The sequence below is a fragment of the Empidonax traillii genome, unplaced genomic scaffold (assembly GCF_003031625.1).
Source record: "Empidonax traillii isolate 1590-97213 ecotype Southwest subspecies unplaced genomic scaffold, ASM303162v1 scaffold214:size757588, whole genome shotgun sequence".
NCBI classification, from domain to species: Eukaryota; Metazoa; Chordata; class Aves; order Passeriformes; family Tyrannidae; genus Empidonax; species Empidonax traillii.
Window position 1 is genome coordinate 694,009 of NW_020955407.1, and position 25,436 is coordinate 719,444.

The 25,436-nt window shown below is 35.7% G+C and overlaps 1 protein-coding gene across 1 annotated transcript in view; it reads left to right on the forward strand.

The window, feature by feature from the left end:
• Positions 1 to 25,436, forward strand: part of LOC114059280 (protein eyes shut homolog) — a gene marked incomplete at its 3' end in the record, with an annotated part of 607,760 nt that overhangs the window by 574,682 nt on the left and 7,642 nt on the right. The gene's annotated exons all lie outside the window — the stretch shown is intronic.

Consider the following 25,436-nt stretch of genomic DNA (forward strand, 5'->3'; position numbering starts at 1 on the left):
TTTTTTTTTTTTTTTTTTTGCACTTGTAGGCAGTAGTTATTTTTTCCTTTAGTCTCATGATAATTATAATTAGTGGTGCATTTTATGTTAGCTCTTTTTACCATCTTTCAAGAGAAGAGACATCTTTTTATAACAGCGGCTTGAGTCTTCCAATGTTTTATGCTCCTCTGATAAATGAAAAATATTCTCCTCACTGAGTGATAGGTTGCATAGATTTTGCTCCTATTGCTCATGCAGTGCCAAAAGACAGGTTTTGATTGATAAGAATGTACATTTTGTGTATCCATCATACCTAACTCCACATAGCTACATAGGTACTTTATCCACCATACTGAACTCCAAGCCAGCTATAGTCAATTATATGCCTGTCAGATCACTGTCTTACCTGCTGGTAACAATATTCAGTGATTGATCTCCTATATTATGTCCTTTCTATTTCACTTCAGCACCAAAACGGCAGACTCATTTGCTCTTTAAACATTCTCCCTGTAAACTTTTAGTGGTTCTGATTTCACTTCACACAGCACCACGCAAAGCCAGTTTTCTAAACAGATCAGTGCCCATCCAAAATGGCACAGCAGGTAGTGGAGTTCTTTCTTTTTCTTCCTCATTCTCTATTGTGCAGGCATTGCAAATCCAGGAAATAAAACAATTTTGAATTCCTAAACCAAGATTTTTTTGTTGAAGTAACTGTCTTAGTATCCTCTTGCTTGATTGCTTGCCTGCTTGGATAGCCTTGTCATTGCTTACCACTCGCAGGAAGGATTTATCTGCTATATTTGTACCCTAGAGGTGTTACAAAAGAAGTATATATATTTCTGAGTGTATTAAGACATTAAATGAATTTAGGAAATATGAAGGTGCTCAGTCTTAAATCATAACAGGGTTATTTTTCATGGAAATTATATCTCAAAAAAGTGGGAGTAAAGATATTTATTTACCTGACTGTCTATACATAATCTTTTCAAATCTGAAAACACAGCAACTGTAAAGATAACTTAACTCTAAAAATGCAGAACACTGGCCACTACTCCAAAAGATGTTAATCTTTGATTGTTAAGATCTAGACCAGAGTCTAGATGAAAATCATTCTTCTTTTGAATAACCTGAGGGAAGATAATTGTGAGAGAACTGCACAGGAAAGTATAGAAAGAGAATGGGAGACAAGTTCCAATAAAAATTTAAAAAATAGGCTCAGACCCTGGAAATACTGATATTAATTCTAATTGTTATTCCTCAAAAAAAATGAACTCATTTGACACCAGGTTATATTACATACAGGATGTATCTATGCAATCCGTTAAAACCTCAGTCAAGCTTGTACCGTGGAGGCAGCTGGGTGTGAATCTGGTTTTGCCCCAAAGCAGAACATCTGTATAAATGCCACACTGCTCATGAACTTTGCTGAAAACATACTTTGCAATTAACTTTATTTTGTTAGAATTTGATATAATCAGTGCAATATAAGCAATCACTTTATAATTGTTGGTAAATCCTTTTCTAGTAGCCTTTCCTTGGGAACACTATAAACAACCAATGTTTAAATTAGGATATAAAATTGTCTGAGACTGAACTGATGCACTGAGATTAAATGGACTCAGACACAGAAGCACTATTAGTGGAGACCTGTCTTTAATGCTAACGCATGACTGGCCTCCCTGACCATGCTGGGGGAGATGGGACAGCCTGGGAGAGAATCGAGGCAGATCAGGGTAAAGGTTCCTCACAGCAGCCCTGGCAGCAGTGGCAGTGGTGGTGGGGCAATAAAGCACAGGAAGGAGGTGGGGCAGATCAGGGCATCACTCCCAGCCAGCCAGGTTGGACAGAGCGAGAAGCCATCAGAGTCCCAAAGCGTTCTCTCCCTCAGTGATCACAGCTGCTGTCAGTCACAGGGGCAGAGGGGCAATACCTGGCTCTGAGCAGGTTAAGTTCTCACGGTAGATGGCAACTGGTGGCCACTGTATGGGTACTCCCCATCTCTTACTCTGGAGGATTCTCCACAGCCAGGTAAGAGCTGCCATTAGCACTGAGTGATCAGGGAGTCATCTGAGGGTCAAGAAGGTTTAATCTTCTTAAAAAAGGAAAGTTAAACTCAAAGCTAAAACCAAAAACCGAGTTTACATTATTATCCAGAAAGTAGTGTGTTGTGTTTGAAACCATTGGGCCATTGCTGAACGTCAAGTTTCCTGACTGTCCAATGTGTAGGACTGACTGCTCCTAAAGACTATAAACACCTGAGTAGAAACACTGCTTTTCCACTCTATAATGAAGGTTATTATTTTATAAGGTAAGTACCTATTGTTTCATGGTACTGAAATGGTAAACTCACACGTGAGTGTTAATTGTTGTATTTCATCAGATTTTGATAGCTAGGATCTCCATATACTTCATAGTGACGGTATTTGAATTTCTTTAACACTAATAATAATAAACCAGGAAATTTTACAATGAACCCTCATTTTATTGAGGCTGCAGCTTCATCCTAAGGCAACAACATTTTTTTCATTATTAATTTAGTCTAACACTGAAGAGAAGCAAAGATACAGGAAAACAAGATGTTTTATTTTCAAATGCTCTTTAAAAACATGAGATGTACAGAAGGATTAAAAGGCAAAGAGAATTATGAACATGCCCGAGAGTCACATAAGGATAACAGATTTCCAAACGTAAACATTGAAGTCTTTAATTTATAGCAAAAAAAAATAGGAGAACCTACAAGTGCCTTATAACCACTTTATATAAACACATTCTTAAGCATCACCTTACTTTTAATATCTCTTTCCCTAGCTGCTCTTCTTTCTCTTTTGTTGATGCTCTAGCTCAGACTGTCAAATACAGCAGGCTTAGATTATCCCATGGTAATGCAGCTGCTTCTGCATTTTCACTTCTAGGGAATTTTGACTAATTATCAGTGCCAGTTGTCACTTGGTAGTAAAGTCTGAACAAAAAATTTCAACCCCTGTGGACCACTGTTTTTTTTCCAGTGGCTGTGCCATTTTTCCCTCCGTGGGCATATGAGACTCTTATATCTTCTCTTGTTTTTTCACAGACAATATAGGGGGTTTATTAGTTTTTTTCATTTTCATGCTCAAAGTATGCTGCTATTATATGTGGTCAGCAGTAGTTGCAGTGCAATCATCTTAAATTTGTTCTGAAAGATAATAATGATTAAATAGCTCGTGAGCAGCTGCTTATTGAGGCCACCCATACTTCACATACTTCAAAACATAGTTTTTTTTAAATAATGGTAACTTACTGGACTGAAGCCTTCTCCCTACTCCTCTTGTAGGTGGCTTTACTGAACACTTGGTGCATGATTTGCTCAAGATGAGGTGCATGCTTCAGAAGTACCACAGAGGTCTGAATGTAACAGAGGCAATCCTAGCAGACCTAGATACCTGCAAAGTGGAAAAAAAATATATAATTTACTTCAAAATAACTTCAATTACCTCAGATTCTGGATATCCTAAACTATTTGCTTAAGCAGCTATGCCTGTCACTGGGTTTGATAATAACATATTTTATTGCTACCAGCCATGTATCTTCTATTACAGGGCGTTTTCAACATTTGTCAGCAAATGACAGCCCTTCCAAAGGATTTAAATAAAAATGTCCATTAAGTGCATGTAGTATACTGAGTTTATGTTTATGTTTGACTATATCAAACTTCATGATCCCACATCAACTTGCAGCTATTTTATATCTCATTACCAGTGGCAATATCTCCATTAAAAAAGTGAATAACAGACATTGATAAGTGAATCTTCTGCCACTTTCCATACAGTTTCTGTTAAATTGCATCTTATGTCAAAGTTAGCTGTGTGTCATTTCATAAATCTTGCCAGCATTTCCAAGTCACTTTCAGGTAAGGAGAACACAGACTACAATACTGCATGTTTGCAGAGGATTTTCACTCTATAGACAGGCACATTTCAGAAAATGTCCTGGACAGTTAGAAATGTGTGGTTGAAGAATAAAATACAGGTCCATCACTAATGAAGGGATCTCCAGTGGAAAATGTGGCTGTATCAGGTTATATCATCATGTGATGAAAGACTTGCTGATTCTGACAAAACTGCAGCTTGTTGTTTTAGGACTCAGGCTTATCAAATGAACACTGGGCATAGGCAACTGTTTAGCTTGGTTCAGTTGGGGAATCTGACACAGTCATCTTTTTTAATGTCCTGTAGCCAAATGTCTCATTTTTATGATGTAAAACTTGGTGCACTTTTGCTTTGGTCATAATGTAGACTATTTTTTGTTAGAGTTTCTATTAAAAAGAAATTTTAATAGAATTGCAATAGATCTATTGCAGTAGATCATGAGCCATAAAATAGGTACATAGAGCCACTTAAGGAGGAAACTGCCTCTTATCTCCCAATAAACGATGTACTATGAAATACGTTGTAACTCATTTTGTAATGTGCCTTCTGTCAGCATTACTTAGTCATGAACACTTTGCAGAAGAGAAGCTTCCCCAGCTGCTTTAATAAGTGAAAAAGTCTTTGGATTGGCTCTTTGAATCTCACTTGAAAAAGAGAAAAATACCGTCATGCACACTGTATCTCAAAATCCGCTGGCTGTAACAAGGTACTCAGGTGCTTGTCTTCACTTGCATAAATTTCATATATAAATTGCCATATTGTTTTCATTATTTATGTATTTTGTCTATGATTTCCCAATGAACCACTTATAAAGTGATAAAAGTATCTATGTATGAAGTATCCATTAAATATGGCCTTTAAAAAAGTAACAAAATAGTAGTTAGTTTCTGTCTTTCTCTTTTCCATATTATTCTATTTCCACTTGTTTTCAGTGTGCTGTATCATCAGTCCTGCCTGATAATGTAAGTTTTATTTGTTTGGTGGAATAAAGTGTATTTTAACTATTACAGTGATAAATGCTTCAGAAAAGTACAGTTTGTTGATACAGATTCTACTGCTTGCATACTTAGGTGTTACGTTCTGCTTCACAGTATCTGTCCATAATTTGAAGTGACTACTGATACAAAAATATATTCACTTCTTCAGGAACAAATGCATGTCTTATTCTGTTGATGGGAATGAAAGTTATCTGTTTGTAAGCAGTTAATTTTGCTGACACAATGCAGCTTAATGACAACTGTCATGCAAGTTGACTCAAACATCTTGGTCAAAAAAAGCAGAAAAAATTAAAGGGAAAATCTATTAGAAATTTTGTAGCAGAGTTTTAAATGTGCCTTCACTAGCCTTTAGCCTTTAGTGTCTGTTTGCAAGCTGAACAGTTAATTCCAATTCTAACAACTTCTTCTTTGGTACAGTCATATACTTATGTGACAGAAATATGGGCTTCACTATCAGTTATAAAATCAGTATACTTAGTGGATTTCTTTAAAATGGAGAGAAAAGAAATTTTGACAATATTTAAGAAACAGAAAATTCCTTAAAATTTATTTATCCTTTGCAATGGTAGGATGTTTTTCAGAATTCGAGAGTTTCGTGCAACAAAATTATAAGATCTCTGCTTCTTCTTTCCAAATAAGCAGAGTACTTTTAACAGGTGCACTATCAATACTAACATCCTCAGTGATTTACTGACAGCAACACTTGGGGCATTTATCTCTATACATCTGTCTCCAAGCTGACTGATGAGATTAAAATTATTCATAGTACAACTTGTTATGGTATGGTACTGACACTGAATCAGAAATCCAATAACACCACCAAATCTTTTCATGTAGAGCTCTACCTTCCTGCACCATGCATGTGTGGTGTTGCCCAGTCTACTTCCCAGCTGCCTCATATACAACATGGAAATATCAACTGTCTGTACATCTGTTAACAGTTCTCACTCAAGCAATGAGTGTTGAACTAGACAATCTCTAAAGGTTCCTTCCAACCCTGGCCATTCTATGATTCTAAGTGCAAAAGGTAGTTATTTCTTCTGAAGCATAAAGGCCAAATTAGTTTACCCATACTTGATCTGTGCATGTTAATTTTCTTGTTTTCCTTTAAATCTCTGCACTTAAATTCTAACATTCAAGTAACATCTTTTGCATGAGTCAGATTGTACATGACCAAAATTTCAGTTTGTTTCAGTTAACCAAGGGCTGAATGACTGATATTGTGTTCTCAGTAAATGCGAAATAAAGCCCTGGTGATACCACAATACAATATCTAGCCCAACTCTATGTATAGTAGAGGTAAAGAAATAAAAATATTCTATTAAAAATTTTATTACACAGAATTTAGTGGTCAGTTTGCATCGATAGTCAGTGTCATACTGTAGAGGCTGGAGCTCCACATCAGCTGTTCCACAGCTATGACAAACAAAAGGTGATGCTGCTAAAATTTATTTGCGAAACAAAAAATTCTGAATAAAGTGTAATTTATTCCTATTATTCTACGTGACAATTTAGTCACATAAATATAGTACCATTTTGATTATCTGAAATATAATCATTGCAAACTTCATCAAATTTGAGAGTTATTTTTGTATGAAACATTTAGAAAAAAATCATGGCAAAATAGCATATGCACTAGAAAGCAAGGACTCTTAAAAACCTGAGTTTAGCTAAGATAGCCATTGTATTATAATAATATAAAGTATAATCTAATGCAGAATGTACTAATTAAGTAACAACAGGAAACAAAGACCATGGAAGTTTCTGCTGAGTGTGTGTTGGGGGTCATTATCATTATTCTTATTTGGGGCTAATTAAGCTATCAAGGGTGTTCTGGTTCTTTAGAAAGATGTGTTTTCCACATACCTGACCCAAAGCAGTACTTATTTAGCGATTCATGTAAAATGTTTAAATTCTAAAGTTTTCTGTTTTCTAAAAAACTAAATGCTTCTTTAGCTTTTGGAAGCACAAAATTGAATGCACAAAGCAAAAGGCATATTTTTAAAGACTATGAGTCTAATGTCTAATGTTTCACCTAATTTAAAAGGATATCATTGTAATCCAAGGTGATAAAAGTTGATTCTGTAATGCTCTCATTTATAAGATGATTTAAGTTCACATGTTTGATTGTGCACTGAAATGTGGAATCACCCACAGTTCACATGATTAGATCTTATCTGAGAGCACAGTAATGAGCAGCTGAAAAACAGTAACATTTTAATCTACTACATCAAATTCATAAATGAACATGAGTATAGTGTCAGCATTTCGGCTATTTCAAAAATTGTAGCTCATTTAGGAAAAGATTTTCCTGCTTTCATTTTCAAATTACCAAGTTCTTCTTGCACTCTCTCTGTATACCCTCTGATGTTCTTTTTCAGATGAGTTAGTTAAACTTCAGTTCTTTCATTAGATGGTAGAACAAAAATCCAGTGAACTGAGGCATGAATTAAATTGCTTTTGCAGATAGAAAGATGATGACTAGATGTGTCTGGATGAACATGAGGGTTTTGACCAGGAATTTTGCCATGACATGAGAACATTTCTCCTCACTGTGGAGAAATAATTGAAGTTTCAGGGCTTCTTGAGCTCTCTCTGTAAATTTATGCTAGTAGTAACCAGTTTCTTAAAAGAAAATACTCTCTTCTATTTTTTTTCACATTAGGAAAGGTAGTTTGTTATATTTTGTTATGTCTGTATACTTTTTAGTCATCAAGACTTTTTTAAACCTAAATCAGCAATAGTAGAACCAGTTGCTTTCTCTTATTATTCTCAGAAAATGTGCTAAAAATTATAATAGGTTTGTTTGTTTAGTTTTTAGATTCTGAAGATAAAGATGAAGATCTTTAGGGGAAAATAATAAAAAAAAAAAAAAGGCGTGGAACTAGTGTCTTGAAATGTAATGCAAAACTGCTAGAAGAATGTCCAAAGGACTGTTCCATGGAATTCATATTTTCCCACAGGTTTCAGCTGGTTTACCTTTTAAAAGACACTGTCTTCCGAGGGAAAAGAAACCCTCAACTAATTGAAATAATTTAGGATTCTTCTACTTTTATTTTTCACCTAATGTAATTAAGAAGTGGGATTTTTTTTTTTTTTGTAGGAAATTGTGGATGCTAAAAGTTGCATCAGTTTCAAAGAGCAAATTCATGACATAATGATTCCTTAAAAGTCTTTCACTCATAAAGTCCACAAATTGCAAATCATTGAAGGCTGGAACAATATTTTTCAGAAGCATTGCTATATACTTGCCATATTCTTATCCTCTTCTGTGGCTTCCACTCTTAGCCTCAATCATAAGAATAATCCTGGGTTAGGCTGTGGCTACAGTACCTGTTCTTATGACAACAGGATTTTAACTGTATAGCAGCTCAGTGCATATGCAAATTTCATCTGTGTTATGGCTTGGCTATACATAACCACAAAAATAAATTTAATGTTTATAAAAGTCTCTCATACGTATATGCCATTCCTAGTTGGAGGGGTCAGCACTTGAGAACAGACTCACCAGCTTGATGTTTCTGGCCCCAGATCTCTCATATATGAAGTTTCAGTATCTCAGATCCCTCCTGCATATTTCTCCATTTAGAAATTTGTTTTTCTATTTCTCTTAGCAGATCTTTAATCCATGACCTGCAGCAGCTGCTGTTCTGGTCCCATCCCAGCCTTACAAGGAAAACAGAAGGATTGCTTCTCTAATTGATGAGAAAAAATTATTAACTTATTTTGTTGATCCATCAGGACTTCATTTTTTTTGTGTCCTTGATACATAAATATAAACAAAGAAAAATCAACATGTTTTGGCTCCAGATACCTCATGCAAATGTGTGAATCTAATTGAAGGCCAGGCACTACATTTTTACAGCAGTAGTACCGGTTTAGTTACCACATTTTCTGTTCTATGGTAGAGTTGTATGTCATAGCAGCAGATACACTCATTTCTTGCCAAAGAATAAGAAGGCCACACAGTTCTTCATATACATAAAAACTTCCCATAGATTAAGAAGCAAATATGCCGGCTTTTAAGACTTAGGAGTCTGGGGAAGGTACTAGTTTATGTTCATGTCATTATTTTCTCGCTTATTCATCTTGGTCATTTTCTACAGATTCAAACAAGTCTAACAAAGCCAACCTACTAACTGAGACCACTACTGTGTGCTCTTAGCAATGTCAACATGATTTAAAAATTCATTTTATGTATGCATGTAATTTTGAAAAAATTTTACTCATTTCAATTTTATCTCTAAAATCATCATGCAACTACTTTCAAAATATTTGCTTCTTAGAAACAAAGGGTTTTAACAGTTATTTTTTATTTACATGCTGTGCATGAGAGAAAAGGAAAGTAAGTTTTCTTTCTGTTGGCTCAAGATATGAAAAGTGATTAAGGGTATTTTTGACATTTTATATTGTTAATAACAGTTGCTCACACTTTGTAGTAGTAGTGACTATCATAGTTCGCTTTACACTCTATATTTTGGATTTATACTACTGTGTCTAACATAAATAAGCACAGTAGAAAAACAAACCAAATGGTAAATTTCAAATTTTGTTGGCATGCATTAAAATAAATGTGAATTTAAATCAGTCTAAACAAGACTGCTCAATTTTTGACTCTGCTAGACATTAGAAAATAAAGATAAAGAGCATTTTGTAAAATGACAGATGTTAGTTATTTTGTGCCTTATATCCAAGTTATAAAACAAAAGTGCTATACTAATGGTATGGTGAGTAGGGATTTTTTTCTTTTTTTATTTTTCCAATAAGGAATTTCATTCATTTTTTGTTTTAAAACCATGGAAGTAACAGCTGACAGTCCATAACTAATTAAAGATTTAGCAGATGAATCTTATTAAAGCTGTGTTGGATCATTTACCTGCAGTTCATCCATTGTGGTACTTTTTAGTAGGTTTGTTACCAAATGAATGTAGTAAAAACACAGAAAAGCAATTACATTTTCCAGTCTGAAAGCCATCAGCACTGAGACTGTTAGGAAAAAAATATCTGAAGTGTGACTTCAAATAAAATATAGTTCAAAGAGGAAAAATCAAACAGCACTGAAATGCAGAAGGTACTTTTGGTAGTAATTAGATACCACAAGCTAAAAGGGCAGGTGTTCCTTATGCTGGAACTTGCTCTTGCGAACATATTTTGATTTTTTCACCCTTTCAGTGTGTCTTGAGACTGTGTTTTTTCAAAAGAATAATCAGCACTGCCACTGCTCTAGGCTGCATCTGAGCTATGCTGCATGATAATTCATTTAAGCCTTATTTTTTCCTTTCATATTCATTTTTCATCTATGATTAGAAAAAGAAGCAGTGACTATTTATAGCCTAACAGATATTAGTAAGGCAGATGGGGAATGTGTATTTAAAAGTAGCGTTAAATATGATTTCAGTATTGTTTTATTCACTGTTTAGCTGTTTTCTTTTTCATGTACCAGAGAACTGTAATACCATGTGGTGTTAGTGGCAGAGCTGTGACAATGCTGTAAGGTTGTTTTATAATTGCTTGTTAGGCTGGAAAAAATTATAGAAAACTGATACTACAGTAGTGCCAGTAGTTCTCAAAATTAAACTTACCTCTGCCAGTGACTCTAAATAATTTCCCATCCTAAAGTAACATGTCCTAATAGAAAGGAATTTTTAGTAACAGTGTTCTGTTATATAAGCGCAGATCTTGGGAGAGGCTCCACTCTGCAGAGTTCACCTCCGCATTTTCTGGAGGCAAAGAATTAAAAGTGTTACTTGAGCTGTGCTTGTGGACTAAAACCTGAATATAGTAAATTCACAGTGCAGCCTTTACCCATTCTTCTTCGGTTGCACCAGTGATTTAGTTAAAATGGTGTGATTTATTTTGCTTTTGCAGTGGCTCTTGGAAACATGATCTATCTCCTCTATTTCTCCTTTTCAATCCCTTGCATTGCATTTGGCCAAGCCTGTTATTCTGAAATGACCTTTCAGATTTTGGTGAAAGAAAAAAACAGTTAGTTGTTATGCAAACAGGACTGTCAAAGGAGTGATACCTCATTTTATTCTAATCTAGTAATTATTTTTCTGAATTCTGTTACTTCAGACATTTCAGATCTTTTTTAGAAATTCTTGCAGTTGTCAGTCAATGAAGATCTTGCTGTTTATTTTGAAAGTTCTCTGATCAGTCTTAGGGTTGTAGGCGGATATGTACTTCCCAGGTATTATTTTCAGTATCCAAGGATAAGCAAGGAGCTTCGCCTGCTTTTCAGTGTTATTAATAGCTGGTTTCTAAAAAATGACAACAAACTGCATTGTAGTGCTTTTTTGATTGCCTGAAAGTATTATTTTGAGAACACTGTTGTAGTAGCCCCAGTAGGTAGCTCAATCCCACACAGCTGCTCACTCCCTCCCTCCAGGGGGATGGGAAAGAGAACTGAAATATAAAAAGTGAGAAACACTGTTTTGATCACAAGACCAAAATATAGCACCACACAACTATGCCTCTATACCAGCTAAAACCTGCATAGTCACACCATTGAAATTTACTGAGGAACATCTGAGGTTTAAAACAGAAAGAATAACTTTATAATCAGCAACACCAGCAAAAGTACTGAACTTCATGAAGGAGCTCTTGACATTTTAATTAATGTGGTAAAAGTCTAGAACTTGAACAATTAATTCTATTCTAGATTTTTGGTTCATTTTAGCGGTAAATAAAGCAAATTCAATCTTTTTATATTTTGATAGTATGCTCCAATATCTTGGGTCATAGAATTAAGTTAATGCAAAATGGTAGATAATCTGCTATTTAATATATATCAGCCGTAGATTACAGTCAGAACTATTTATGTTTCAAACCTGTTTTGCTGATTAACTGCTGTTACAGTGTAGACATCAGGGGTTTTTGAGTAAAAAAAATATTGCCTGGCCATCTTGGTTACAGTGTTTTTTGAGCAGCTCTAAGGTCAAAAATAGAAAGACACCAGCTGAAAAGCCAAAAGTGCTTTTAGCTTTCCATTGGTGAGAGCAGCAGACTTTCTAGCTCCAATACTTGGGGATTTCTGCTATCACGTAATCCTGACTAACATCGTGCCTCATGGATCCCTATCTGCCTTAGTATGGTTTTGATTCAATTGTTGACTGAAAGACTGTTAAAGCTAAATCTAAAATTAGTATCAAACAGAAAGTGAAGTATTAATCTCTCAACCTTGGAACTGGTGAGAGTATATGTTCTGAAATCACGAGGGATGGAGGGAAGAGAAGATTATCAGAAATGCTTACTTTTAAAAGGAAGGAATTACTTAATTCATTTTTTTCATATTGAATTAAATTGAAGCTTTAATAGTTTCACAAAATATAATGAAAAGTTGTTATTTGTCTCTCAGCTGTGCTCACCTCTCCAGTTTGAGAAACTGTTTGTATCTCAGCTCACTTTATGAAATTATACTGATTTCCTGGCTTCACCTGTAGCAGTGAAGTAATGTTCCAATGGAGTATGTAGGTGGATTTATTTCAGCTTCAGAGAAATAAACATCTAACATTATAATAGAGTTTGTCTTCCAAGTTGTCTATGGTCCTAGTAGAAAGGGACAGCCTAACTGTCACAACAGATTCATTTTGAAATGACCTTTCTGAGTTTGCTGGGAGAAAAGTACAAACATTAAACTTCTGATTCAGATGTAATAAATGGCATTAAATTTTTATTTGTGGCTTACTAAGAAAGATGCATGAGTTGGTAGGCTTGGAAACGTTAAACACAATATAAGAGACTCTGTGTCCTGATGTGCCACAATATTTTGTTTGTACAAAGTATTGATCCAAATCAGAAAAGAAGAAAACCACAAAATACTGTGGCACAGCAGAACACAAAGACTCAGAACAAGTAGACTGTAATTTTCAACAGCTTCAAGCAATTGCTCCACTAACTTGTAACCAGAAATTAATTCTTTGAACCTTTGAAGTGATATGGATTCTTGACACACTATCCTTGTACATATCTTTTAAGCTTCAATTGCATAGGGTGATATGAAGTGAAGAGTAAGTTTGTTCAACATGATTTATACTTTTAACATATCCACTTGGCTGTGATACCAGATTTTACACTTGTCTTCTAAGGTGTCCCATAGAACACAAATGCAGTGGATGGAAAAAACCTCATGGATATCCTTGAGAAGTTACTATTCAGAAATATTTCCTAGTGAAATAATTTACAGCTATGAGCTGCTAAAACATTTCTGTCTAAATATGGAAAACAAATTGATATATTTTATACAAATTCATATGGTGTGTTCCATTCTGTCTTGAACACTGGAATTTAATGGGTTGATTTATGCCTGTATTTCTTATCTAAACTTTTGGCCTGAAAATTTTCTTTTTAAGACAAGAATGAAAAAAAATGTAGACTATTTCAGATATCTTCTCCTGGTTGTTGGAAGTAGCACATAAAAAAATGTGCAGTGTGACAAAGTAATAAATAAACCAGAATAACATAGACAACTATAAGCCAAAAAGTTAGTGCTTGTGCAACATGATTCATCAATAGTTTCTAAGCTTTGTTAGAGAACTGGGTTCTTCAGCTATGAGGGGGAAAAAAAATCAGGAGTTGGTACCTAGTATTTTGTGATTACTACCATAAGAAACTCATCATGGCTTTTCCAGTTAAGGTGTAATATTTACCAACAGGGAAGTATGCGTATCATGAATGACATTTTTCTCAGACCATCTACAGACACTTGTACTTATGTAAGGAGTATTTTGGCAATGCAGCAGAAAGGGGCATCTATATTTCAAATGCAAACATTTCTCACACACCTTCTGTGTTTACTTTACTTCCAAAATATTTATAATTTCCTACATTTTACAAAAAAATGACTACTTATCTCCCATCTTTTTATCACCAACTTAACCGGAAGACTGTCCTTAAAGAGAGCAGTTTAGATTCACTGTTTGTGTCACAAAGGGCCTCCTAGTGCTGATTTTCTTGCTATCCAACTGTTAAACAGGTCTCATAATGGAAAACTACAAGAATTATCATCTCCCCATAAAAAAAAAGTGAAAGTCATCCCACTACATGAGAAAATCATTGGCATCAAAGAAATACACAGTTTGAAGATCTGTGAGAGTGCATCACAATATTTAAAAGGAGATATTTAACTGAAAATATGATACCACAAGATAAATTCCTTAGCTCAATAATTACTAAAACTAAAAATTACTAAAAATAAATTTATTTCTTTGTGAGATACATTGATACCACTAGTGGGATGTGTCCTGCATGTGATAAGTAATACTTTTACAAGTTAATGGGTTTTTTCCATTACACTTGCTTAGACTTTCGTCCCTAAAACAACAATAATAACAAAAAATAAAGAAAAAGAGGATTTTTAAAACAGTTCAACAGAACTGGATGTAGTTTCTCAGACAGAGATTTTTGGCTTTTCTCTACATCCTCTGGACACAGTAGTGTACACTGCTGTGAATCCTATAGCACAGAAATCATCTTCACACATCTTGACACAATCTTCATTGCTTGACTGTAGCAATAGGAAATCTTGAGATGAAAAGAAGATCTGTTTCCTTAGATATGTAAAAGTGAGTGGGAAGAAACCTAAATTGTAAAATGTCTAACTGAAACTTTTCTGTTAAATATAACATTTGCATTTCACTATTTGTTGATGCCCTAATCCATATTTGTTTTGCTTTGTACAGTTCAGTCTCCAAGGAGATGTACCTCCATGCATGGGTAGATAGCACAGGTGCTTATAGTGCGAGAACAGACTGGAGTTTCATGGTTTAAAAATTGTGCGTCCTTCTTGCTTCCACACTAGTGGTCTGCTTTTGTTATTAGGACAGATCAGCTTCCAGTAGCCCAAGTGCAGTTACTTTCTGAACTGTGAGCAGAAAAAAACCTCCATACTGAAACATTAATATTTTTTTTATGATTTTGTTTTCCCAATTCATTGAGAAACTGTAACACTGATATTTTTTATGCTTTTATTGCCACATAACGTTCATACATCTTCTACTTTGTGTTCCTTACATTAGAAAAAAATCTACCCATGTTTTAATAGTTCCTGTCTTTTTTTTTCTTAATCATTCTAGATATACTTGAGATCTGTTGCTTCTTATGTACCCTGTTTAAGAAATTCTCTTTTACATTCCATCGTTTGTATTGTTTCACTTAGTGTATTTACCAAACTATTCTGACATTGTAGCTTGGCTGCCTGGACTTGAATTGTTATCAAGCGGAAGTTTTGCTTGTCTTGTGTTTGAAATCTGCAGTAAGCTAGGGAGAAAAGGAAATATTTTGTATGCAGATACTTTTCTGTAGGTTAAAATTATCTCTGTTCTTTCACTGGTCACTGTGCTATTCATTTACTTTCAACAACCTGCTTGAGTAGATCTATTTATACCAATGCCAAGGGGATAATAGTAGTGCTAAAATCTATTTCTGTATGGTTAAACAAAAGGGAGATTATGGCATGTGGTTGAATCAATAAGCATGTGATATTTTACAGTAGGTGATAAAAGAGTACCAGAAGTGTTTCTGAAACTAGTTTTAGTCTGGAGTAAACACTGTTCAGGTTCCGAAGTAAACCTGCAGTTAAAGTGCTGTTCTGCTCTTTGGAGAGAACCATAAAACATGAGAGGAGACTTTGTCTAAAATTATCCTACATAGAACATAAACCACTTAACTAGAACAAAATAACTCTCCATATAGACAAAAGTCAGATCCACATTGCTAAGTTAAGAAAAAAAGGATTGCAAACAGATTCGTTCAAGAAGGGTGGCTTCCTTCATAGACCTTTTATTACCTTCAGGACTCAATTTAAGCATGACTTTCTGGTCAGGCAGAATGGAGGGTAAGTAAAAATGGGGTTGGGAATGCTGTGTTTACAGCCATGCTGTAGTCTTCTTTCACCTCCAAACGGAGCTTGCTCAGCTGTTCCTTGGAGAGGCACTCTTACCCCTCTTTTATCCTTCTCTGAAGGGATTTTCACAGATCCAGGAGGCAGCAGCTATGGCAAGGCAGTAAATAAATGTCTTTTCTACTGCTCAGTCACTTCTGCTTTCATAAAATAGAATCATAGAGTGGTTTGGGTTGGAGGAGAATTTTAGAAGTCATCTAGTTGAACCCCCTGCAAAAAGCAGGGACATCCTCAAGTAGTTCTGGTCACGCAAAGCTTTGTAAAATGCTACAGTCCAAAGTCCATGCTAGTGTTTGCACAACCAAGGCAATGTGAGGTAAATTAAACAGTTACTCTTTCTGTTTCACCTACACCCAAAGTAAGGGTTTGCTAACACTGTACCATCAAATCAGTGGAAAAAAACAAGCAGATAAATAAGCAGATAAAGCTTTAATACTGAATATCCATCTAATCTAGTGATTTTACTAGTTATGTTTTGGAATGGGAGAATGAAGGTATTACAGCTAAAAACTATAGCTAAAATAAAGCCTAAGATGTCAGACAGTATAGCTTTTACAGCTTGGCTGAATAAGGTTGCTAAAAAATTAAGAATTATGCATGAGATTATGCCTTTTCAACTGGTCATCTCATTAGTTTAATCCAGATAAGTTTGTTTACTTATTGTAATATTCTTTTGCAATTTCATGTGACTGAACTAGTTGTGTGCCTACAGTGTTGAGCCAAATTAAAATATTTGAAATTATTGCTGTTGGGAGTAAGCAAACATGATTATTTGCAATTGAACATGCTTTTCCCAAAATGTTGCTATATTTTAATTGTCAAGATAACAACCAAAGTTACTGCAATTCAGATTTATTATTATTGTTTTTTTATTGTTAAATATTAACACACTAACTATTATATTAAAAACATTTGGAAAAATACTTTTCTAAGACCAACACCAGACATGGTCTAATGTAAATGTTTAAACTGATATGTTAGTAGTGTTTCTAATTTTGTAATTTCTAAGCAATGTAGCAGTGGTAAATGTTAGAAAATGAGGGAAAGGAATAGATAAAATATCTATAGAGGTACTTGTCCATTTTATATTTTTGCATTCTTCTATCAGAAAATTTAGGCTCCAAAAAATAAATTAAATTAGCAAAACTGTTAGGAGTCAGAAAAATACTGTTTTCTGAATCCTCAAAGGAAAGGTAAATACAGTGAAATATCTGGTTCTCTAATTCCTGCTCTAAATTAGTATCAGAATACTAACTGAAGATTAATCTACCTTAATTTTTTAATAATTTTAACATTCAAGTTTTCTTCTTTGTCTGTTATTTATTGTGTTTGTTTTTTTTTTTCTACCAGACCCTGGAGTTAGCTGCAATTCCAAAACAAGCCATAACAAGATGTTAATATAATCAAGAGATGGAGAAGAAGTTGCTTTCATATTCCTATTTTGCTTGCACCCTGAACATATGAAAACAAGTTCAGACTAGAACTCAGATTAGATTTAAACAATTCTGTCAATTATGCATCTTTATACGTAAGAAAATCTAATTAAAATCTCATCAAAATTTCCCAGGAAATTACTTAAAATATGTTACATACACAATGTTGCAATACATAAACTGTGTTATTTATATGAGAACATTAAATTAGGAGTTCTTAAAACTTCAGATTTCATTTCACTTTTAATATTGATCATCTAATATCTGGTGCCAACCATATGACAAATTAGTCTATAGTGTTATTCAGATGGAAGATTCCTCTTCAACTGACTAAATACGACACACACTGATATAGTCTGAATATTTGTCCAAATTAGACTTGTATAGACAATTACTCTTCAAGTATTTCTATGATCCTTGGAATCGGAATGTTATTTTATGTGTTCAAGCACCATTGCAGAGAATAAAATTAAACTTAAATGGCAAAGATAAAATTAAAGTGACTGAAAATTCATTGATACCCCATAAAGCAAAAGATGGTCTTGGAATTTTGATAACCATAAGTATTACAAACATACAAATAAAATATGTTGACATTTAGCTGACACACACTGTAAACCAACAGAAAATTAAGCTGTTGGGCCCATTCATTCGTATAAACAAACAGTTTTCATTACAATGAGTAATATACAATCTCTGGTACATCAGCTTGTTATGAAAAGTCTGAGTTTCCCAGCACATTGTGACAGATTTTTTCCCTCTGAAAACCAATACTTTATTTCATTCACTTCTTTTACCAGTTCATTAAATGTGAATCTAAATCGAGAAAGCTCATGTTCGAGTGCATCTTCTCTGATATTTTACAGAACAAATATATTAATGAGGGAACTTCAAAAGATTTTTACAAGTCATTAAAATTTACCATAAAATGTGAAGGTGTCACAGCGACCTTCAAAGCAAACCAGGGTTTCAACATCAAATATAGTAGGGCATTATGACAACTCCATACAGAAGTCCATTATCACAACTCCCACTGATATTTAAAGGCCGCCTTAGATTTTTCCTGTAATTGGGAAAGATAGAAATATATAAATTAAGATATAAAACATTTTCATTTCCCTTCTAGATGGTACGGTTTTTAAAAATAGATAAAACTCTGATGTTTTTGCAGGAAGATCATATTTCCTGTCAAATATGTTAAGCTTGAAAAAAATATTAGATAATAGCTTCCCAATTTCCTCTATGTCAAATTCAGGAAAAGAGTTAAGCACTTATTCATCATTTTGAATGCAGGTGGTAAAATACATCTGATTAGGTACAAGTATCAATTAGGAACATTCTTTCCGCTTCAAAATCCAAAGCACTTAGGAGCAAAGTAATAAATTTTGGAGATTAAACTAATCAAACAGAAAAAGATAAATCACTGTGTTGTTTTCAAAACTATCAAAAACAGGCAGCAAGATGCTAATTCTGTTTGTGGTTTTGTACTAGATTGTTTGGGATTTTTTCAACTCCTAACATGTTGACTACTTTTTATCCTTCTGTTGAGGTTCTAGTTACTCCTATTTTCACATAATCTTGAGTTGAATATGACTGAATAATTTTCCTTTTTCTTTTTTCATGACAACCTGTTCTACTTGCTTACACATCTCGTCTCACTTAATGTCTACGTAATATCCAGAAAAAATAACAGCACTTAATAATTACACAGCACCTCTCATCTGAACAGTTTAGCGTGTTTTATGCCCATTAACTGAATAATCTTCTTTTTACTCTGTGAGAAGGGTAATTTTCTTTTATTTCACAGACAGGAGTTCTCTGAATTCTCATCTGTCGTAAACTAATGCACTTACAACTTTGCTGATATACAACAATCTAGGGTCTAGGCAAAAAAAGAAAAATTTTTCCCTCCTAAAATGTGAGATTGGAAGAGGAATATTGAGACCTTCAGGATAGGAAAATGAAAAATATATTTTTTCCTATTATTATGGCTCTTTTTCCCAAAACATATGAACATCAAACTGCTTTACTGTGATCTTTTTTTTGTCAGACGTGCAGCTAACTCTTGAACTTCTCAGTATCTAAGGACTGCTAAAACTATCAACAGATAGGTTTTTTTACTTGAAATAAAACTAATAGCATATTTAAATTGCCTTGATCTACTTTTTACAATACAGCTGTCAAAAGAGGAGGATAACTCTACCCACTAGGTAATGACAATTGCTGTGTTTCAGATATCTATGGAATCATTCATATCCTTTATGTTAAATGTCTGCCTCTCTCTTTTTTTTCTGTCATGCAATCTTCGTAGTCATACCAAGAGCAGAACAAGTCATACAAAAATTACAAGCCAGATCAGGCCAGGAGGATATCTAGTTCAATATCCTGTCTTAGACCAAAATCAGTCACACTTTGAAAAGAATATGTAAAACAGGACAACTGTGATTTCTTCCCCACTACATTACTTCAGCTTCCACCAGTCTGTGAGACTAGGATTTCCTGAGCTGTGGTTCCATCATACTTTCTAGTCTATTGAATTGGTTTCCTTGTGTTGTTCTTAATTTTTCTTTTTTTATATATATATACTTTTGACACACATAATATCTTCTGGCAATACATTACCCCAAACATTCTGCGAAAAGTTATTAAGAATATCAGAGAATCAACCAGGTTGGGAAAGACCTCCAAGATCATCAAGTCCAACCCTTAATCCAACACCACCATGGTTACTAGACTATGGCACAAAGTGCCACATCCAGTCTCTTCTAAAATACCTCCTGGGATGGTGAATCCACCACCTCCCTGGGCAGCCCATTCTAATGGCTCATCACTTTCTCTGTAGAAAATTTCTTCCAAATATCTAACTTAAACGTCTCCTGGTAAAGCTTAAGACCATGCTCTCTTGTCTTACTACTGGTTGCCTGGGAGAAGAGACCGATGTTTACTTGGCTACAACCTCCTCTCAGGGAGCTGTAGAGAGGGATGAGGTCTCCCTGACCCTCCTCTTCCCCAGGCTAAACAACCCCAGCTCCCTCAGCCTCTCCTCATAGGAACTTGTGCTCAAGTCCCTTCACCAGCCTCGTTGTTCTTCTCTGGACCTGCTCCAGCATCTCAATGTCCTTCCTGAACTGAGGGGCCCAGAACTGGACACAGTACTCAAGGTGTGACCTCACCAGCGCTGAGTACAGGGGAAGGATCACTTCACTGGTCCTGCTGGCCACACTGTTCCTGATCCAGGCCAGGATGCCATTGGCCTTCTTGGCCACCTGGGCACACTGCTGGCTCATGTTCAGCCTCCTATCGATCCAAACTCCCAGGTCCCTTTCCACCAGGCTGCTCTCCAGCCACTCTGTGCCCAGCCTGTAGTGCTGCAGGGGGTTGTTGTGGCCAAAGTGCAGGACCCGGCACTTGGCCTTGTTGAACTTCATCCCGTTGGAATCCTCCCAATTCTCCAGCTTGTCCAGGTCCCTCTGCAGAGCCCTCCTGCCTTCCAGCAAATCAACACTCCCTCCCAGCTTGGTGTCATCTGCAAATTTGCTAATGGTACACTCGATCCCCTCATCCAGATCATCAGTAAAGATATTAAACAGAACTGGGCCCAGCACTGATCCCTGGGGGACACCACTGATGACCGCTGTCAACTGGATGCAGCCCCGTTCACCAGCATTCTCAGGGCCCGGCCCTCCAGCCAGTTCTTAACCCAGCACAGAGTGCCCCTGTCCAAACCGTAGGCTGCCTCAGCTTTTTCAGGAGTATGCTGTGGGAGATAGTGTCAACAGCTTTGCTGAAGTCCAGATTCCTTTTGTTTTTCAACTGTGTGACCTGATAATAACATTGCATGCCCTTAGCTTCTATTTTTGCAAAACATGGAGTTATCATTGCTCACTCACATTTTCCTCTGTATGTTGAATAGGCCTGTTCTGTTTCTCCCTCAGGAAGCCATACCATCCCTGTATTCATCCCTACTTCTGTTCCGTGATTCATTGTACCCTTACAGATGCACGTTTGACAGGCTTCTGCTTTATTTTCCTAGAATTTTTTAAACTCTTTGCATCTAATACTGATCTACTTGTATGTCATTTTCCTTCAATGAAAATGAATAAATGTCGTGTTCTTAAGGATTGCTTATGTGACCCATTGCCCCCTGTGCTTCTTCTGAGTCTTCACAATTAAATATAATCTTTCTGCCATTCAAAGCCTCTAGCAATCTGAAAAGTAAGAGTTTAAGTCAGTCATCTGAATTCAGAACTCCTAGTTGATAGCAAAGAGCATTATCAACATGACACTAGGCTGGTTTGATAAAAGAAGACTTCTACTTTTTATTTCATAAGGATTTTTTGCCTCCTGATGTAGGAAATCAGTTACAGCAAGCATAAGGCTTTTGTGTATTGAAATGAATGAAAGCAGAAAGAGTGAGATTTGTTTCATATTTATTGTCTTGAAACAGCTGAACTCAACTAATCAATTATTTAATAGGAAATGGTTACTGTATTTCTCTACTATTGTAGGTGTATGTGATGCTTTATGAAACACCCAAGTCAGATTTTGTATGTCCCAGACATAATCCCTAGGAATTTTCTGCATCATATTTATTTCACTTTGATTTTTTTCACACCGTGAACATGAGATAAAAGAATACATCACTCTTAGGTAGTTAGATTTGGTTCCCTGGGATATCCTGTGAGGATGAGATGGATAGAGCAAATCATATATTCATCAGTCCCTTGATATTGCTGCTTAACTGACTTTCTGGCTGCTGGGAACACATCCATTCTTGATAATATGGACAAGGTTTACCGCTGCAGTCAGCAAAGTTTTTGCAGCTGTGCTTCTATTTTATTCTCTAAGTGATGGATAAGAAGAATAAGCAGAGAATCTGTCTATGTTTCAGATACCTGCAAGAGGATGTTTACCACTGTAACTGAAACATGCAAACAGCAAATTCAGAGTTTAAGCCCCTGACTAAATATTCTGACATCATGTTCAGTTCACATCTCTAACATCTCAACTCAGAGCTGCTGTATTAATTTGGTTTTGCCTGAAGAAAATCCTCCAGCAGGTCATTTAGTTCTGATGCACAAACATCAAGAGTAAGAATTGTTCATCTACGTTCGGATATTGCTGGTGTACGTGTTTACATCTAAACTAGTGACCCTGAAGTAGAGAGAAATAGGCAGGTTTAAGTCAGGAGAATTACATTCAAGGATTACCCATTTCTTTTCATTATTAAGGAGGACCAAGGACATGCAATGAAGTTATCTACCTTGTAGATTGTAGACAGGTTAGTCAGATGTTTGATCTGATCTCTGCTACCAGAATATGAATGTATTACTTCTGTTTATAAGATTTTGTGATGATAAAATTACTTCTTATTTCTCGTTTGAATTTATTTAGTGATGGCTGGCGCAGTTGACAAGTCTTACCATCTTCAACATTGAAAAGACTATTTTTAATAGAATTCAGTAAAATTCAATACTAAGCCAAACTTGTCATAAAAATCAAAGAATGCAAATGGAAAATTAGAGGTAGGAGTGGAAACAGACTGATTCTATTTTATTAGCAGTGGAAAACTCTGTTCTTCCCCTTACTCCTGTGTAAGTTAGAAAATTTTTATTTCTTCCACCATGATTGAGATCTAGGAAGCTGTTGCTACTTGTGTTTGCTTGTTCTGTGTACTTACAGAGTCTTTCATGTATATTTATTTTATTATTATGTTATATTGGTTCCTGATCACTGACGTATTTTAGTATCAAAAGATGAAGTTTGTATGCAGGTAGGGTCAAGTTTTATCAAGTTTACATATCTAAAAATACAGTTTGGGTACTAAAATTTATTAAACCATTTTTGCTTATTAAGCAGCGGCACACGCTGAGTTTAGAAGAACTGTATGACTTTGAGAATTTGTACTGTATCAGCTTTCTCACTATCCTCTAGTAGCATAGTGCCACATTTGTCTCTATTTAGTTATAGTAACAGGTAATATCTCAAAAAGTTACATTCTGCTCAAAGACCTTAAACCATTTTAATTGAACACTCCATCAGTGAAAAATTTTTGAGGACATGCCACTAATGTATGTGTAAGCATTTATTTATATATTACTTATATGTACTACTGCAATTCTATTTTTTTTCTGCAGCCCAGTGCATTGTCTTGAGACACCTCAGGGTGCACTCCACTTTGGAGACCACCACCCGAGTGGAGAACTGTCCCTTGTGGTCATGAACAGTGTTAAATAGTGGACCCAGGGTATGATAAAGTAACTATTTCTTCTGTTAACCTGTCCTGTGAAATTAAATACAAAATTACTTACTTATTGCCAACAACCATCTTAAAATACGAAGATCTGTAAATATTGTTAGAAAACAGTGCAAAAATACTGTGGTAGAGCCTTATATGGAGTTGTAGCTGGCATTGATAGTATTCCTGTTATTAGCTTACTGTAGTTCAGCATATGCCCTCTTTGGCTCTGATTCATGGAATCTACCAGTGTGCAATCATGCTCTGTGCTGCATGGAACTTTAATTTCTGCTAATTACGAGTTTAGTAGAATGAGGGAAGAGGAAAAATTTTTTCAGAATGGCAGCTTTACCCATAGTATTTTAGCTGTGTATTTCATCACAAACCTAGATTTTAGGCTCTTAATACACAGAGTTAATCTGTTTTCTCCCACTTAGGCCCTTCATCCAAGGAGAGGACTAATCCCTGTGCTCTCAGTGACCTCTTTACTGATGTTGTAGACTCTCAACAGATTGCAGCTGTTGTACAGCTTTAGGGCAGAAAATGACTGTTAAGGATCAGCAGGCTAATAGCTTGCACTCCGTAGGGAGGAGGATGTGCTCTACATCTTGGCAATTCTGGATGGCTTTGTTGGCCAAGTATGCATTTGTCTCTGACTCAGTCTCTGTATTTGCTGTATCTCTTTTACTGATTTCTGAGAGGACTTCACGACTCTGGGGATGGAGACCTAGGCTGCTTTGGGCACAGCACTGCAGGTGTAGACACTACAGTTGAAACAGCGTTTTTTCTCAGTATTTTTCGCTGACCATTAGTGCAAACAGGACTAATGGTCGCAGGGTGTGTTAAGAAAAGTGTTAAGTCTTGATGGGAGATCTCTCCTTTGAAGGAAACTATCCCTCTGACAGGACTGATGAGATTGTCTTTCCTTTCAAGATTGACCAGGTATCCCTTCTCTTTCTTTCTCCTCTCCCCTTCTCCTTCACCTAGATGAAAGAACCTTCGCAGAATATTATTTTTAATGTAGAAAATAAATTGCGGACAATTAACCTTGAAATTGAGTACGTTTTTTTGAAAACTGCCCAATAAAAGACTTTTTTAAGAGCTTTAGCTGCACAATGTAGCACTGTATTATGAGTATTGGATTTCACTGAGATTTCTGAAGGCACAGCACCTGAAGAATAAAAATTAAGATTGTCTGCACAGAACCTCTCTGTGAAGGATAACAGAATCACCAGTTTGTTGAGGTTGGAAGGGACCTCTTGTCCAACCACCAGCTCAAGCAGAGCAGGATCACCTAGAGCAGGTTTCTCACAAACATGCCCAGTCGCCAAGGACTGAGACTTGACAAACCTCTCCGGACAACCTATGCCAGTGTTGGACCACCCTCACAGTGAAAAAGACTTTTCATGTGTTCAGATGTAAGTTCCTGGATTTTGATTTGTGCCCACTGCCTGTCAAGGGCACTGCTGAAAAATGTTTGGCTCCCTCACCTCTACCCACTCTGATTAGGTATTTACAGACGTTGACAAGATCTACCCAAGCCTGCTCTTCTGCAGTTTTTCATCCCATAGTTTTTTCAATTTCTCCAACAATCCTGATTTTTCCAGACCTATGACTTAGAAACATAACTTCTTCTTGCTTTCCATCCTGACTTTCTTTTGCTGTCAAGGTGTGAGGTATTTTTTAATACTGTTCTTCAACACATGCTTGTTTATCTGGGATTTCATTTTGTCCTTTCTTCTGAAGCCCAATCAGATTCACAAAGAAACGAAAAATTAATACAGTGAAAAAATTTTGAAAAAAAAAATCCATGTATAGTCATGCCTATGTGTAATCACCAGTTCATTAAAATAAAATTTTCTTTGAAAAAATATTGTCTGAACTCAGACTGTTTTTCTTGTTGCTTGTTCCTTATTCATATCCCTGGTGATGAATTCTGGCAGTCTTCAAGAAATATTGTTATATTAAAGGATCAGGAAGACA